General features: G+C 41.0%; 1 protein-coding gene across 10 annotated transcripts in view; it reads right to left on the reverse strand.

The window, feature by feature from the left end:
- The window catches only part of PKNOX2 (PBX/knotted 1 homeobox 2), a 345,970-nt gene that overhangs the window by 268,768 nt on the left and 61,029 nt on the right, over nt 1-16,173 (reverse strand). For 7 of the 10 annotated variants that reach the window (XM_058194335.1, XM_058194332.1, XM_058194336.1 and 4 more), the window contains one exon: nt 12,463-12,506. The exons of 2 other annotated variants lie outside the window; for them this stretch is intronic. The gene's annotated coding sequence lies outside the window, so the exon portion shown is untranslated. Of the gene's footprint in view, nt 1-12,378; nt 12,507-16,173 lie in introns of all 10 variants that reach the window. One more of the 10 variants, XM_058194339.1, reaches the window with a different exon arrangement.

A 16,173-nucleotide genomic window follows, 5' to 3' on the forward strand; every position in this document is an offset into this window, starting at 1 on the left:
CCCAACTTGTTTTAAATATGTCTTTTTCAAGCGCTCTCTGTATAGCTGGTGTAGATCTGTTGCCCTGAAAGCATTAGTTTATTGCACATGAGGATTTAGGAAGAACTACTGATTTCAGGTCAATTGGTCTCACGCAAATCTACTAAATGCCATTTAAAAAGATGAAAATTGAAAGTATGTCATAAGCTGTCAGGCTCTATTCATATCTCCCAGCATTTTGCTCCGACTTGCGGAGTTGTCTCATCCCAAAACCCCAGGTCAGATAAATCTGGTCTAGACTCTCTTTCTTGTGTTCTCCCCCAGCCAGCAGCCAATTTTGGTTAACTCATGAGAGTTAGGCTGGCATTTCTAAGTTGGTTCCCAACAGCCAGCATCCAAAAATTTCCACATTGCTGCCCCATCTCCCCTGTTGTGCAAGGAGAAAACCAGACACTTCAACCTTGAATGTCAGGGAAAAAAATCCTGATCATGTTGGGGATACCTAGCATCAAAGGCTTATTTTCACAGAGATGTGCCCCCGCTTCTGAGATCAAAAGGGAAAATCCCTCCAGGAGGTTTAAGATAAATCGTGTGACAAAATTACCCACCCACCCCCAGTAGAAACCATTGTTTTGCAGTAACTGCGGCTCTCCTGCTGCTCCCTGATTCTATCGCCACAAGGATTTTGAGCTGGCAAACTGTCTTTGTCTTACTGGCTTTACATTTCAGTGCAGGAATTGGGGGAAGGAAGGAAGGAAGGAAGGAAGGAAGGAAGGAAGGAAGGAAGGAAGGAAGGAAGGAAGGAAGGAAGGAAGGAAGGAGAGAAGAGGCAAGGAAGGAAGGAAGTGTAGGAGGAAGGAAGGAAGAAGAAAGAGGCAGGGAAGAGAAAGAAGAAAGGATGGAAGAGAGGAAGGAAGAGGCAGGGAAAAGAAGGAAAGAAGAAAGGATGGAAGGGAGGGAGAGAGGGTGGGAGGAGAGAAGACGCAGGGAAGGGAAGGAAAGAAAAAAGGATGGGAGGAAGGAACAAGGAAGCATCTTCTTTCTACAAGGCAAACTGCTTCTTCGTTTCATTCTGTAGCACAACCATCTGAGCTTTTGTGCTCACCTAGCAAAGCAGGAATGGTGCAAAGGGATATATGCAATCTACCAACCTGCTGTCAGTTGTACCAACTGGGGGGGAGGATGGGAGGCAGGATAGGAATAGCACATGCACTGACTTTTTTTAAGCCGGTTGGTGCCCCCTCCTCCCCTTTTTTATTACAAAAGAGTTCCAAAATAAATTCCAACCTGACCCCAGATTGGAGTTCTGGCTTCCTACAGAGAATTGCTCTGGGATTCTCAGTGTAACATGGACAGCTTTTTGCACCCCAAAATTCTGTGGAATTGTTTTTGCACACTGCAACTATTCTCATCTTCAGTTCTGGGAGCTAAATTCATAGTAAACTATGATGTGGTTTGCTAGTTACTGAATACAGGACAATGATAGGCCACACAACGTGGCTTAGAATCATAGGCATCTGATGAAGTGAGCTGCAGCTCATGAATTTTTAATCCCTTTGTTAGTGGGAGAAGGTGCTTCCAGATTCCTGATTTTTTGCAAAGATGGACTAACATGGCTCTCCTCTTCAAAGGGCTAAAATGTGGCTCACAGAACACATTAATCCATCCCTAACCAATCCACATTTTGACTTCATGCCCTCTAAATCTATTGCATCCATCATAGATGGTAGTCTAGCTTTAAAACAAAGCAAAGTCCATAGCAGAGAGTGGGTTGGTTCCATCCTATCATGAGGTTTGAATGTGGAAACCCAGCCAAGGGATCTCATAATGTGTTGAAATGCACAGCCAAAAGGAATTCCAAGAAAATACTTTAATTGCACATTACCAAATGCAGCATTACAAAGGTTCCCCTTTGCTATGCTGGTCCCACTGCTAACATTTGGTCCATCTCAGAAGCTTTATATCTGTCCTGACCTTTGACACTGATGTTCCAAGGGGATGATCAAAGGGGTTAGTTTCATAAAGAAAGCAAGAGGCAGTTTTTGCTAAACAGCTGGTGAAACATGTGGAGCTCTTTTTTTTCCCCTTCCCCCAAAGGGACGGAATGCAGATCTGTTTATCAAGCTTTTGGGATAATGTGTGTTGAGCTTCCCAGATCAATAACAAAGGTTCAAAAACAGGAAAGGCTCATGCAAACAGAATGGCTATCAAAGCTTCTGAAGAGAGAAAGGAAAATAAATTGAGCCAATCAAAACCCAAGCATAGCATCTGAGTGACACAAAAGGAGAGCAAAGAATATTTGCCACAGTAAGGATTAAAAGAGGTCTGCTGCAAAGGTGGTGTTTTATTGCTGATGGGTCTAGCCATCCTTTTGGTAAAAACCATCCATGGATGAGGTTGCATTGACTTTCTAAAATTTATAAGGTCACCAAACAGCAGCACCAGGTTCTTCAAAGGTAGGACTTTTCCTGTGGTGCTTCTTGCAACGGCCATGTTTCTACAAAACTGTTCAGTGAAGAAGACCCACTTCCGATAAAGCTAGAAATGTAGGTATAACCTGAGCATTATGCAGACCTGTCCACACACAAGATCAACCTGTGCTACCAGTGCGTACCCTTCATCTAGAGACAAACAACCTACTCTCCAACAAACAATTTGGTTTCAGAAAGTATTTATCCTGTAATCTACAACAACTACACTGCAAAAACATATGGACTACACATCTTGATCAGGGCAAAGCAATAGATGCAATTTATATAGACTTCTGTAAAGCTTTTGATTCAGTGGTACATGACAAATTACTTCTAAAACTAAAATCCTGTGGCATTTCTGGACTCCTACATAAATCACCAGGGGAGCTTTTTATCAGGTTCGCCTGATTCGCCAGTTGCATCCCTTCCTAGATCGGGATTCCTTATGCACAGTCACTCATGCCCTTGTCACATCTCGCCTAGACTACTGCAACGCTCTCTACATGGGGCTCTCCTTGAAGGGCACTTGGAGGCTCCAACTGGTCCAGAATGCGGCTGCGCGAGTAGTAGAGGGAGCAACGCGAGGCTCCCACGTAACACCTCTCCTGCGCAGGCTGCACTGGTTACCGGTAGTCTTCCGGGTGCAATTCAAGGTGTTGGTTACCATCTTTAAAGCGCTCCATGGCTTAGGACCGGGTTACTTACGAGACCGCCTGCTGCTTCCAAATGCCTCCCGGTGACCTGTGCGCTCCCATAGGGAGGGCCTCCTTGGAGTGCCATCGGTCAGGCAATGTCAACTGGCGACTCCCAGGGGGAGGGCCTTCTCTGTGGGGGCTCCTGCCCTCTGGAACGAGCTACCCACAGGGTTACGTCTGCTCCCTGACCTCTGGATCTTTAGACACGAGCTAAACGTCATGCAGGGCTGGCCTGATAGTTTTTAATGGGGTTTTTAAAATGGCTTTTAAATGGAGTTTTTAACTGAATTTTTTAGTTCTATTGGATTTTAGTGTTAGCCAATTTGAATAAGTTTTTTAATAATGCTCTTAACTTTTAAATGTTTATATGTTTGTTTTATTTGGCTGTAAACCGCCCTGAGTCCTTTGGGAGAAGGGCGGTATATAAATTCAAACAATAAATAAATAAAATAAATAAATGGATAGCTGCCTTCCTGTCAAACAGACAACAAGTGGTCAAAATAGGAAGTGTTCTATCAAATCCCGTACCTATTAACAGTGGTGTTCCCCAAGGCAGTGTTTTAAGTCCAACACTCTTCATACTTTACATAAATGACCTTTGCAATCACATTAAAAGCAACTGCATTCTCTTCACTGATGATGTGAAACTATGCAACATCTTCATCAATGACTTGGGTGAGGGGATAGATGGGGAACTCATCAAATTTGCAGATGACACCAAGCTGGCAGGAATAGCCAACACTCCAGAAGATAGGCTCAAGATACAGAAGGATCTTGACAGACTTGAACATTGGGTGCTGTCTAACAAAATGAAATTCAGCGGTGAAAAAAGTAAGGTTCTACATTTAGGCAAGAAAAACAAAATACACAGGTACTGTATATGTGGTACCTTGCTCAATGTGAGAGGGATCTTGGAGTCCTAGTAACTGTGAGAGGGTAAATGTGAGAGGGATCTTGGAGTCCTAGTGGACAACCATTTAGATATGAGCCAGCAGTGTGCAGCAGCTGCCAAAAAAGCCAACACAGTTCTGGGCTGTATAAACAGAGGGATAGAATCAAGATCACGTGAAGTGTTAATACCACTTTATAATGCCTTGGTAAGGCCACACTTGGAATATTGCATCCAGTTTTGGTCGCCACGATTAAAAAAGATGCTGAGATTCTAGAAAGAGTGCAGAGAAGAGCAACAGAGATGATTAGGAGGCTGGAGGCTAAAACATATGAAGAACAGTTGCAGGAACTGGGTATGTCTAGTTTCATGAAAAGAAGGACTAGGGGAGACATGATAGCAGTGTTCCAATATCTCAGGGGCTGCCACAAAAAAGAGGGAGACAAACTATTCTCCAAAGCACCTGAGGGTAGAACAAGAAGCAATGGGTGGAAACTAATCACGGAGAGAAGCAACCTAGAACTAAGGAGAAATTTCCTGACAGTTAGAACAATTAATAAGTGGAACAACTTGCCTGCAGAAGTTATGAATGCTCCAACACTGGAAAGTTTTAAGAAGATGTTGGATAACCATTTGTCTGAAGTAGTGTAGGGTTTCCTGCCTAAGCAGGGGGTTGGACTAGAAGACCGCCAAGGTCCCTTCCAATTCTGTTATTCTATTCTATTCAACACCACCGACAATGCAATTACCCTTCAAAAAGACCTTGACTATGTGTCATATAGAATAGAATTTTATTGGCCAAGTGTGATTGGACACACAAGGAATTTGTCTTGGTGCATATGCTCTCAGTGTACATAAAAGAAAAGATACGTTCATCAAGGTACAACATTTACAACACAATTGATGATCAATATATCAATATAAATCATAAGGATTGCCAGCAACAAGTTATAGTCATACAGTCATAAGTGGAAAGAGATTGGTGATGGGAACTATGAAACGATTAATAGTAGTGCAGATTCAGTAAATAGTCTGACAGTGTTGAGGGAATTATTTGTTTAGCAGAGTGATGGCCTTCGGGAAAAAACTGTTCTTGTGTCTAGTTGTTCTGGTGTGCAGTGCTCTATAGCGTCGTTTTGAGGGTAGGAGTTGAAACAGTTTATGTCCAGGATGCGAGGGATCTGCAAATATTTTCACGGCCCTCTTCTTGATTCGTGCAGTATACAGGTCCTCAATGGAAGGCAAGTTGGTAGCAATTATTTTTTCTGCAGTTCTAACTATCCTCTGAAGTCTGTGTTTTTCTTGTTGGGTTGCAGAACCGAACCAGACAGTTATAGAGGTGCAAATGACAGACTCAATAATTCCTCTGTAGAATTGGATCAGCAGCTCCTTGGGCAGTTTGAGCTTACTGAGTTGGCGCAGAAAGAACATTCTTTGTTGTCCTTTTTTAATGATGTTTTTGATGTTAGCTGTCCATTTGAGATCTTGCGATATGATAGAACCCAGAAATTTGAAGGTTTCTACTGTTGATACTGTGTTGTCAAGTATTGTGAGAGGTGGAAGTATGGAAGGGTTTCTCCTAAAGTCTACCACCATTTCTACGGTTTTGAGTGTGTTCAGTTCCAGATTGTTTTGGTTGCACCACAAGGCTAGTCGTTCGACCTCTCGTCTATATGCGGATTCGTCATTGTCTCGAATGAGACCAATCACTGTTATTGTTATTGGTCTAACAAGTGGCAACTTCAAATCTCAACCAACAAATGCTCTGTCTTGCACATTAGCAAAAATAAAATAAAATAAAATCAAAACATAAAATACAAATTAGATGGACATGACCTTGTAAGTGACCCTCACTCTGTCAAAGATTTTGGAGTACTCATTTCTAAAGATCTAAGTGCCTGAGCCCACTGTAACAACATTGCCAAAAAGGCATTAAAAGTTATTAACCTAATCTTGTGTAGTTTCTTCTCTGGTAATATTGTACTACTAACTACAGCATACAAAACATTTGCTAAACCAATTCTCGAATACAGCTCATTTGTCTGGGACTAGCACTGTATATCAGATATTAATACAATTGAGAGAGTCCATAAATATTTCACAAGTCCTCCATTCCTCTACCCACAATAAAATACCTTATGTCACCAGACTTGAAATTTTGGGCTTAGACAACTTAGAACTATGCCGACTTTGGTTTGACTTAAGCCTAGTACATAAAATCATCTGCTACAATATCCTACCTGTCAATGACTACTTCAGCTTCAACCACAACAATACACAAGAAAATAATAGATACAAATAATAGATACAAACTCTCCAGCTAAACCGCTCCAAACTCAATTGCAGAAAATATGACTTCAGTAACAGAGTGGTCAATGCCTGGAATGCACTACCTGACTGTGGTTTCTTCCCCAAACCCGCAAAACTTTAACCTTAAACAGTCTACTGTTGACCTCACCCCATTCCTAAAAGGTCTGTAAGGGGCCTGCATAAATGCACCAGCACGCCTACTGTCCCTGTCCTAATGTTCCTTTTTACTCTTACTCTTATCATGTATTCAAATTATGTTTATACTTTTATCTGCAGCCGCGGCCGACTGTTGGGGGTGAGTTATTGGCCCCAGTGGAGAGGGTGCACAACTTGGGCATTTTCCTGGATGGGCGGCTGTCCTTTGAGGATCATCTGGCGGCCGTCTCCAGGTGAGCTTTTTATCAGGTACGCCTGATTTGCCAGTTGCGCCCCTTTCTAGACCGGGATTCCCTATGCACGGTCACTCATGCCCTCGTCACTTCTCACCTGGACTACTGCAATGCTCTCTACATGGGGCTCCCCTTGAAGAGCACCCAGAGGCTTCAGTTGGTCCAGATGCGGCTGCGCGGGTGATAGAGGGAGCCACTCGTGGCTCCCATATAACACCTATCCTGCGCAGGCTGCACTGGCTGCCTGTGATCTTCCGGGTGCACTTCAAGGTGATGGTTACCACCTTTAAAGTGCTCCATGGCTTAGGACTGGGGTATTTACGGGATCGCCTTCTGCCACCATTTGCCTCCCATCGACCCGTGCGCTCCCACAGAGAGGGCCTCCTCAGGGTGCCATCAGCCAAACAATGTCGGCTGGCGGCCCCCAGGGGGAGAGCCTTCTCTGTGGGGGTCCCTACCCTCTGGAACGAGCTTCCCCCAGGACTTCGTCAACTTCCTGATCTCCGGACCTTCCGCCGCGAGCTGAAGACGTATCTATTCTTCCACACAGGACTGGCATAGAATTAGTTTTATTATTTGTATTTTAACTGGGGTTTTATGGTTTTATTTTAATTATGGGCCAAATTTAATAAGTTTTTTATTACTGTTTTTACTGTATTGTACCTATTTATTGTCGATTTTATTTGGCTGTGAACCACCCTGAGTCCTTCAGGAGAAGGGCGGTATACAAATTAAATAATAATAATAATAATAATAATAATAATAATAATAATAATAATAATAATAATAATAATAATAATAATAATTATTATTATTATTATTATTATTATTATTATTATTATCTGTTATCGTATATATGCTTGACAAATAAATAAATAAATAAAATAAAATAAACAAATCTTTCAAGGTTTCTCATCAGAAAGATTTCCTGCAGGAACCTCCACTTGTTTGGTGAAGTCCTTTGTGATAGTAGTCCCAAAAGTGCTTTTCCAAAAGGCAACTGGACATTTTTGGCATCTTTTCTTGAAAATGTTTCACTTCTCAGCCAAGATGTTTCTAACTGAAAAAGCTTCTTAGATGAAAAGCAAAATATTTTAAAGGAAAAAAAAACAAAACTAGAAAGTCCAGTTGCCTTTTGGAAAAAGATGTTGTGGTCTGCTAGCAGCCTGTGTAGCTGGCAACAGAGTTGGACAGTGAGGTGGCTGGGGAGGACCATGGTCCAGTCCTGGAGTCTGGGGAAGGCTCGAACGAGGGCTCTGCGTCAGAGGCAGAGGGGGGGGGCAGGGCCATCTGGGAGTTATCTGTGGATTCCGGAGCCTCCAGAGGTGGAAATCAGAGAGGCAGAGGAACAGGAGGAGCCTGTTCCTAGTGCATGCATGCACAGAGCTGCCAGAAGGCAAGAACAGTTAAAACAAAAGGGACGATTTGTGAGTAAAGTCTGGAGATGATTGGCCCCTCCCATAAGGCTTAAAAGAGGAGCAAAGGCACGTGGGCCCTTTGCAGGAAAGCAATGTTGTTGATTCTGTTCCCAGTCGGCATCTCTGTTTCATTCTGGACTCCATGTGGCTTTGCCAAGTAGGTCTTTGGCAGAGTGTCAAGGGAGATAAAGGTTGGTGATTATCCTGAAGAACTTCTCTAATTGGGACTCAGCTGTGAATGAAAGTAATTCACAGCTGTTGCAATAAAAGACATTTTTGGGACTACTCCTGTGTTTTAATGACTCAGTAAGCCTAGGTCACAACAAATGACTTTATGGACAACCATCAGCTGGATGATTGAAAATCTCCATAGACAACTTGGGATAGTACTGTAACTGGGATAGAGCAATTCGACGTGAAAAATTCTTAGAAGGCAGAATGCCAGCGAGTGCATATACCTCTCTCTAACCAAACTTATATTTTTGAAGCTTTCAGAAAAATTGAAGAACCCTTTTGAGGCTTGCCTCTGCTCCTTTACATTTCCTGAAAGTCTAATCTTAAAAAAAAAACAACCATGAATTTTTGAACTGCATTACAGTCACTTTTCGGATGCCAGGATCAATCAGCCTCTGTCTATGATGTGACAGACGTTCATAGAAGTGAAATAACTGAATCTAAAATATTGTATAAACCCTGAGAACAAAAGTATACTGTGAACAGATCTTCCATGTCTGCAAAAAAAAATAAAAAATCAGTAATTGATAGCTCACTTATCTGCTAAAATGCTGTCGTTGTTTTAATAGCATTCCGGAGATTGTTTCACTGTTTCCATAAGATCTAAACATTTTGATTACCATTCCTTCTGTGTGGGAGGATAGAATCCTTTGCCAGTCTCCTTCCCTTCATACAATTTTAGCTGTGACTAACAGATGAACAGCAAATGAACATTACTCTGCAGACCCAGATTGTTGGGGGGGCAATAAGTTGACTTTCGGGGTATAAATGTAAACAAACAAACAAAAAAAGTCATAATTTGACCAGAAATCTGGCTGCCTTTGGTTTGCAAGAATAAAACAGGAATAAAAAAAACAAAGAAACCTTGACTTCCAGGCCTTCTTTTAGTGACCAAAATTACATCAGCACTGAAAAAAATAATTTATAATCAAACTTCACACTTATAGCAATAGCAATTGCACTTAGACTTATATACTGCTTCACAGTACTTTACAGCCCTCTCTAAGCAGTTTACAGCAGGGGTCTCCAACCTTGGCCACTTTAAGACTTGTGGACGTCAACTCCCAGAATTCCTCAGCCAGCAAAGCTGGCTGAGGTACTCTGGGAGTTGAAGTCCACAAGTCTTAAAGGGACCAAGGTTGGAGACCCCTGGTTTACAGAGTCAGCATATTTGCCCCCAACAATCTGGGTCCTCATTTTTACTAACCTCAGAAGGATGGAGTCAACCTTGAGCCGGTGAGATTTGAACTGCCAAACTGCTGGCAATCGGCAATCAGCAGAATTAATCTGCAATACTGCATTCTAACTCCTGCACCACCATGGCTCTATTGCAATATTCATTGCCATATTCCCATGGTCATGTGATCAATTTGAGCACTTGGCAATCGGCCTGTATTTACGGCAGTTTGCACTGTCCCAGAGTCATGTGATCACCATTTGTGACCTTCATATCTGGCTTCATTGCTGGCTTCATATCTGGCTTCTGACAAGACAAGTCAATGGGGGAAGCTGAATTTGCTTAACAACCACGTAAAACATTTAACAACTGTAATGATTTCTTAATATCTGTTGACGAAAAAGGTTGGGATATTGGACAATGACTTACATAACAACTGCCTTACTTAGCAATGTTAAGTAATCCCAATCGTGATTGTAAATCAAGGGCTATCTGTATATTGAGTCAGATTTAAGTTATATTGAAGTTAATATTAGCTTCAGCCACTAGCAGTGGTTCTCCAGAGTTCAGGGTGTTTCCAGTCCCACCTGTAGATGCTGGGTCTAAACTTGGCATTTTTGTATGTAAATATCAGTGCTACTGTGCTGGATTCCATAGGAATCTGGGAGACTTGTATCTCCTTCTCCTCCGAAATGTACCACTCTTTTATTAATGCCTTTACGATGTCATAGAACAGGGGTATCAAACTCAAGGCCGGGGACCAGATCTGGCTTGGGAGAGCTGCGTGCAACTCCGTTTTTGGTGGAAGAAGATTGCAAGAGACCGTTGCAACTGAAAACGGAGCTTGTGAGGATTGCAGGCAGCACTCCCAACTCCGTTTTCACTGACAGAGGGTTGCAGGAGGCTGTCACAGCCAAAAACAGAGCTCGGGAGCCTGTTTTCGCTGGCAGAGAGCTCGGGCCACCATAGGCATCCCTGACACAAGTGACGTTGAGCTGGCCATGCCCACCATGGCCATACTCATCCTGCCCCTCCAAGGTCAAACACAACCCTGATGCAGGCGTCAATGAAATCGAGTTTGACATCCCTGTCATACTATCGTTCCATGGCAATGTTTCTCAACCTTGGAAACTTTTAAGATGCGTGGACGTCAACTCCCAGAATTCCCAGGTGAGCCAACATGCTGGCTGGGGAATCCTGGGAGTTGAAGTCCACACATCTTAAAGTTGTCTAGACTGAGAATCAGTGTTCTATGACAAGACGATACATCAATCCAAGACTGACGGTTAGGGAAGGGAAAAAGGGAAAAACGTGCTGCCTCTGTAAACCATTTAGAGATGATCAGGGGAGGAAAAGATTCAACTGCTTAACCAAGATTAAGTTTGAGTCACAGGGAACCAAAAATTAGGAATCCAGGGGAGCAAAACAGAAAGACCACTCAGAAAATCAGGTTGGAGGCACACAGGCAAAACATTAATCCCAAGAAAATCCTCACTGCTCGGACAAAATACCAGCACTAACAGGAAGCATTTGGTAACATTTCTTCAACAGACAGGCTTCAAAGTTAAAGTGAGTTCTGAGCTAGTGAGTTCTTTGCCTAAAATATTCCAATTTATATTTCTGGAGATTTGGAGAGAACTAGAACTTTCTTACTCTATTCCTGGCCAATTCACAACACTTACGTTGTTTATTCTCAGTCCCCTGTCTTTAAAATTTGTGGAAAGCCTTTTTGAGATGTTCTTCCTCCCCATCCCAAAATCATGTATTGATTCGTTATTGATATATTATTTGATGTATGGTTAGTTAATTCAGTTCACTAGATGATTTTTTGGGTTTTGCCCCCAAACGCACACAGTTTTGATGTAGTTTAAACTAACTTATAACTATTAACATGTTCTCCATGTAGACAGTATTAGCAAAGAGGAAGAGAAGTTGAACAGGCATATCAGAAGTAATCTAGGAGCATTTCTTCATAGTGATGGATAGCTTCTGCTAATGTTATCCTCACCATGACTGAGGCCATTAACATTTGTACATATTATTGTTAGTGCATACCGATGGCTGAATCACTAGTGGGAATCCTTCCTAGGATGACGGCAGCTTGACACTTTGGCAGACTCTGCCAAGCTCACACAAGTGTCACATTTGCTAATGGGGAATAAACGTGGCTATCTGAGTTACAAACCTTATGCTGGTCTGTGACCATAATAAATATTGATAATATTATTAATAAATAATATAAAGGTTGGTCACTTCATGAGACCGTGGTTCCAGCCTTGTGCTTTGGATTTTGATTATCTGTGGTTGACTTTATCCCCAGCTGAGAAGGCTCCCCAAGGGTTGGGATTAGACATGATCACAACACCCCCTCTGCCTACCTTCAAAGGAAATGATACCAGAGTGCTAAAGAGGGAACGTGGCATGATGGCCCAATGATATAAGGACTTCTGCTTTGGGCAGAAGACCTCCAAGGTCGCTTCCAGCCCTATACTTCTAACTGACTGAGTTACAAACCAGAACTCAGTTTAAACAGGAGTTCTGAAAGTGTCAGGTCAGGCCAGACACTGCTTTGAAAAGGAAGAATTCATTTGGCCTTTTCTACAAAGATGGTGAGCTTCATTTTTAGTACGAACTTCAATTTTTTGAGAGTTCCACAGAGTTGCAGTACTCAAACATGGAGAGATTTTACACACTGTAGTTTGCTACTCAGAAAGTCTTAACTAAAGAAATAGATTCCATATGAGCTTTTTTTCATCCAATTGGAACATATAAATTTCATTAAGCTTTTAAACAGTAAGGGCTTCACTATAACACACCTTTTGGCATGGCAAAAACTTCACACTTCTGGTATGATTTTTAAGATCCAAGCTCAGGATAATTTAGCAATAATTTTCCCTTACCAGCTGGAAAGACAGAAGTCTCAGGATCCAACTTCAGTAACCATCTGTGAATACAGCAAAAGGGCATTGTATTAGAAAGGGCCACAATCTCAGCAAAAATGCAGCAATGTCGACTGTGTTGGAAAAGGAAAAGGACAAATCCAAAGTTGAAAAGTCAATACATTATCAGACTTGTGAAAATGTAATCAGATAACTAAATCAAAAACTAATTTTTGAAGGGCAGAACACTCTTTGGAAGTCTAAAAAAATATGGGACTGAGTGTTGAAGTAGCAAGGAGATTTAGCCAAAAGATCAGGATTCTGCCTAATATTGAATATCTCTTTTAAGATGGTACCAGTAGTAATAAATGTTTCGAAAAACAAATGCATCAATCTTCCATTTCAAAAACATCTGCTAATTGATGAAAATATGTTTACAACTGGGGAAAGGGGGGGAAAATTTTTCTGTAAAACTTTTTGAATAAAAAAAAAAGAAAATATGTTTACAACTAACCCATCATCGAAGGTCAAAGCAAGATGGATACTTTAACTTTTGATATATTTAAACTGCATTTCTTCATTAACTGGGTTCTTTTATTTAATTTCTTGTCACAATTGCTTTGAAAGAAAACCCAAATTTACAGCTGCCTTTGCTGCACTGGAATTTTGTTTTATGACTGACTTTAGTATGTAAAAGTTTTATACTGTTTCACGTCATTTTATTTGAGGATTCCCACCATTAAATTAAAATCCCCAAATATGGTACAGTGAGTGTAACACTAAGCCAGCCAAAGCTCAGTTTAAACTTTCTATCAGTAATAGTACTGATAAGACATATAAAATAAATCTCTGATAAATTTCTTTAGGAATGGATAAGTGTAAGAGTTCAAATAGCCTCTGCTTCAGCATTGAGGGGTGTAACACGTTGGTTATTATCCATTTTTCTCAGATCAAAACCTTCACAAAAATGTGTATGAGCAATACGCTCAATACATCTATAAAAGTTACACATTGAAAGACGTAGAGCATGGTGGCGCAGTGGTTAGAATGCATAATTGCAGGTTGACTCTGCCCACAGCCAGGAGTTCAATCCTGACCAGCTCAAGATTGACTCAGCCTTCCATCCTTCCGAGGTCAGTAAAATGAGGACTTAGATTGTTGAGGGCAATATGCAATATGTTAACATAAACCACTTAGAGAGGGCTGTAAAGCACTGTGAAGCGGTATATAAGTCTAAGTGTTATGTAGTGATGTAAAGAGAAATAGTGCTTACATTGGAAAAACGTCAATTTACAAAAGTGTATCATGGAAATCGATGTAAAGAAGATAATCAGGGAAATGTATATTAAAAGGCAAGTTTTTTCGAAGAATAAATGTGAAATACTACATGTATTATATTTAAGAAAAGCTACATACAAAAGCACTGGACGATAGAAAACATACTTACAAAAAATGTAGAATTTTAAAGCTTTGCTAGGTTAAATTATTTTATGTGATTTGGCGCATTATATAAAGAAATAAAGAAAACAGGAAAAGGCATCTTTAGATTATAACTCTTTTTTCTCTGTCCGTATAAAAACAATAACTCTTATGATAGGTCTCTCCACATTGCTTTCACACTTTTTTCTCAAACTAAAGCTATTTGAATCATATGCAAAAATATTAGAAGTATCTGGTTAACAAGCTAACCATTCATATGATTAATTTATTACATTAATCTTGGGAATTTTTTTTTCAGTTTGTGCCCAGTTACCCAATGGGGAAACTGCATATGTATCTGTCCTTTACTACAAAATATCTCCATCTGAAACAGCTCATAATCTTCCAGAGCTCACAAATCTTCTTCTTCTTTTGCCTCCTTCCACTCCTCAGCCTCCCATTACTACAAATTGTTCCTCTACACCCCCCACACACCCTCCCAGCCCTCTTTTGCACTGACCCATTGTTCAAAGCAATGCCTTAAACAGTTCATATTTTGTTAATTGTACAAGCCTAATGGAGGAATGTATTGGCAAGAAGGGGAGGGTAACGGCCATCAGGCCAGCAATAAAACAAAATTAATGGTCCATAGGAAGAAATCATGTCCACTTAATATCAGCTTTGAAACTCTAATAAAATAATGTGATATCAACAGCAGCAGTGCGTTCTGTCTCATTCTCAGACACTCATACACAATGTACACAGATTGCTTACACCACATTAAATCACTCATAAAACAGGCCCAGTTCAACTGAAGCTCACAAGATCCTCCAGGGAACATAGCAGACCAGAAATATGTTGTGTAAGGATCATTACCAGCATGCACAGCTGTAGTAACACCCACAAAATCCAGCCCAGAGGCAACACGGGGGTGGGGGGTGGGGGAGAGAAGTATATCTGGAATAGAGAATGAGGTCTTCATCAGGGCTTTAGTAACCCATTCAAAAAATGTTGTTCTACTGAACACTTTGGAAACTCAAAGCTGAAAACCTGGCTTCAAAACAGATAATGCTGGAGAGAAGGAGAAGAAGAGACTTCAAACTTTCCATGGGTGATGCTATAATGTCACCAGAAGTAAGACAAAAGACAATACTTGGAAGATAACTGACTTTGGAAATTCTACCAAACTAGTAGAGAAAGTTCATGAAATATAGATGGCTGGAGTATAATTTTCTTACCTCTTTCTTAACAAGGTAGCTAAAGGTTTTAAGTGAACGTCCTTGCCTTTAACTATCACCTGTTAAACCACATGCTAAATTTTATGATTTCAGTAAAATCCAAAGGGAAGATATTCCCTTCCATCTGGGTTTTTCAATAGTGGGGCCCTTGCAGTGTCACCCCAATAGGGAAAACTGACTCTGGCGTTCCATCTGAGCTGAGCTCAATTCCTGATGACTTCATGGACACAACCATTAAGATTGGTTTTTTTTTATGTTCTTCATTTACATCCCTGGTATTTCCTAAAGTCATCTCATCCAAGTACTAACCAGATCTGGCCCTGCATAACTTCTAGGCTCCTAGATATTTTGGCCAAGAGTTACTAATTCCTTATACAGTTTTCATTTTTATTGAAAGGTGAAGTTCTTGCATTGAATTATCCTTCCTTATAACCATCCATCTAATGAAGCAGAGTCCAATCACAGAGAGGCTCCATCCACTTGGATTAGATCAGGGGTCTCCAACCTTGGTCCCTTTAAGACTTGTGGACTTCAACTCCCAGAGTTCCTCAGCCAGCTTTGCTTTGCTGGCTGAGGGCCTCTGGGAATTGAAGTCCACAAGTCTTAAAGGGACCAAGGTTGGAGACCCCTGGATTAGATCCCTACCATATTCCAACACATATCAACTCTATTTCTTTGGAAAGCCAAACAGAAAGGGGGTCTTTAGAAACCCCAAAGCTGAACAGAAAGGTGGAAAAATATTCTTCACTGCATTGTGACCTAATCACCACTTTCAGGCACATGCAGCCTCTGAATACAAGATTTTAGCTGTGCGCCAAAACAAATCTAATACTTTATCAAGGGCCACTAAATGTAGGTAAATGATGTATTCACTATAACAAGATTAACAAAATTACCCCATCTGGAAAATGCAGACCAAGGTAAATTAACAAGTGGTGGCTACAATAGAAAAAAAACCATCTGCAACCATGCATAGCCAATGGTGTTTTTAAAAGGCAGTAAAAGCAAAGGTATATACATTCTTATTGTTAAAATGCAATTAGAACCTCCCTTGATATATATACCACCTCTGGTC

The sequence above is a fragment of the Ahaetulla prasina genome, chromosome 9 (genome assembly GCF_028640845.1).
Source record: "Ahaetulla prasina isolate Xishuangbanna chromosome 9, ASM2864084v1, whole genome shotgun sequence".
NCBI lineage: Eukaryota > Metazoa > Chordata > Lepidosauria > Squamata > Colubridae > Ahaetulla > Ahaetulla prasina.